The 1,905-nt window shown below is 44.8% G+C and overlaps 1 non-coding gene across 1 annotated transcript; it reads right to left on the bottom strand.

Annotated features, from left to right (window-relative positions):
* Positions 1 to 350: 350 nt before the first annotated feature.
* On the bottom strand, positions 351 to 460 carry LOC114766462 (U6 spliceosomal RNA). The gene has a single exon (XR_003742794.1). It is a non-coding gene; the product is annotated as a U6 spliceosomal RNA (small nuclear RNA).
* Positions 461 to 1,905: the final 1,445 nt, after the last annotated feature.

The following is a 1,905-nucleotide window of genomic DNA, read 5'->3' as shown; positions in this document are numbered from 1 at the left end:
TGCAACTTAAATTTTATTGCTCCTTGAGAAGTGACGATGTCAATAAAGACTGGTGTTTTAATGTGTTTAACATGTTGGAAATCTGTTTAACTAAATATCAGTTTTTAATTAAATGATTCAATTTTAATTTTTTTATTTATACTTTCTTAATCCCGAACGAAATTGCTTCTCTGCTTTTAACCATCACCCTTGGTGAGCAGTGGGCAGCCATGACTGGCGCCCAGGGAGCAGTGTGTGGGGGACGGTGCTTTGCTCAGTGGCACCTTGGTGGCACCTTGGCGGATTGGGATTCGAACCGGCGACCTTCTGATTACTGGGCCACTTCCTTAACTGCTAGGCCACCACTGACCTAAAATATGGAGCGCTTTGCGGATTTGCTTGTCATCCTTTCTGCCATGCTTTCTTCCATGCTAATCTTATCTGTATCGATCCAATTTTAGTATATGTGCTGTCAAATTTCCGAATTTGCAAATCTCAACCACCATCGTGAGGTCATACGGCGGCTGTAGCTGTCGTGTTGGGCTCGGGTCTCGCTTCATACAGCTCTACTACAAACCAGTTCCATGTCCAGTTCCAGAACAACGTAGCTACAAAATGTGGATGAGTCAAGCATGCTCAGCTCCGGGTCTCAAACTGTGGCATCTGTCCTTTGTACATCTGCATTTGGCATTGGGGCAGAGGATCAAAATGCCGAGGAGCCTTTCTTCCCCCACGGAGGCATGATACACAGGAGCCATCTGGAGCGAGACAATGCCAATCACGGAGAAGGGGGGTCTGCGGAGCATGAATGGCCGGTCTCAGCCCGGCTCATCAAGAGGCGGGTGACACAATGGCGGGGCTGTGCCTGCCAGCACCAGTCCCCTCGCTGGCCTGGACTCTTTCCTGTACGCGCAGCAACGGCTTCCTGTCGATTCAGGCAGACGCCGCTGTGGATAGTTAATCATTTCTTCACTCGTGCTCTTCTGAAGGGCCTCTTTATTTACTGATTTCTTTCTTTCTTTTGCCTTTGTGTTTTGTGACCCTCTTGTCTTGCCAATGTACAGTAATCTGCATTTTTAAGCACTTGGGTCCAGTATTCAGGAATGAAATAATGCTGAGAAATTGTAAAATCTTTCCAATTTAAGGATGCAAGGTGAACATGTCAAGCTTTATAACATTTCTCCCCGATTTTATGAGTCCAACTCCGATTTTATGAGTCCAACTTCAGACTTCCTGTGCAATTCCCAGCATTCGGTGGCACTTTCGAGAACAAAAGGAAATTGCCGCTTAATTAAAATGTGAAATCAGAAATGACACTTTTTCTTTCATGATGGGATAAAAGTGCTTGCCAGGTTTGAGGTCAATTTGAAAAGGAACCAGAAGCCGCGCCATGACCGTTTCCAGCTGCGGCTCGACCATATTGTCTTCCACCCCAGTGAACGTGAGGAGTAGCAGCTGGGCAAACCTTCCCCAAACCGAAGGAAAGACACTAATTACCCAGAACGCCCCACTGCAGTGAGGTGACCTCATGTGCTGTGATTTGGATGTATTTACAGTGACGAACAATATACAATGCAAATTACAGGGAGTGGCAATGTCTTGCAATTTTAAATTTAAGTCAGTGACATAGTTGAGGGAAGCTCATCCCGCTGCCCAGATCGAAATCCTATCCGTCTCTATTTTGGTGCATCTCGAGTATGCCGTAAGCCAGAAGGGTAGCAATTCTGCACGGTTTGGTGCAGCTGTCAAAATATATTGTAAAGGCTGCTGCATGGTGACGTCTCTACTTTAAAAAAATCATCGCCAAACTTATTTTAAACATAGCTAAGATCAGTAGATAAATAGATAGAGCGATCAATAAAAACTAGACAGATAGATACTTTGACCTTGAGACATTTTATATCTTAGATAGGCTCACATTCTTTT

The sequence above is a fragment of the Denticeps clupeoides genome, chromosome 16 (assembly GCF_900700375.1).
Source record: "Denticeps clupeoides chromosome 16, fDenClu1.1, whole genome shotgun sequence".
NCBI classification, from domain to species: domain Eukaryota; kingdom Metazoa; phylum Chordata; class Actinopteri; order Clupeiformes; family Denticipitidae; genus Denticeps; species Denticeps clupeoides.
This window is presented reverse-complemented; position numbering and strand designations above follow the sequence as displayed.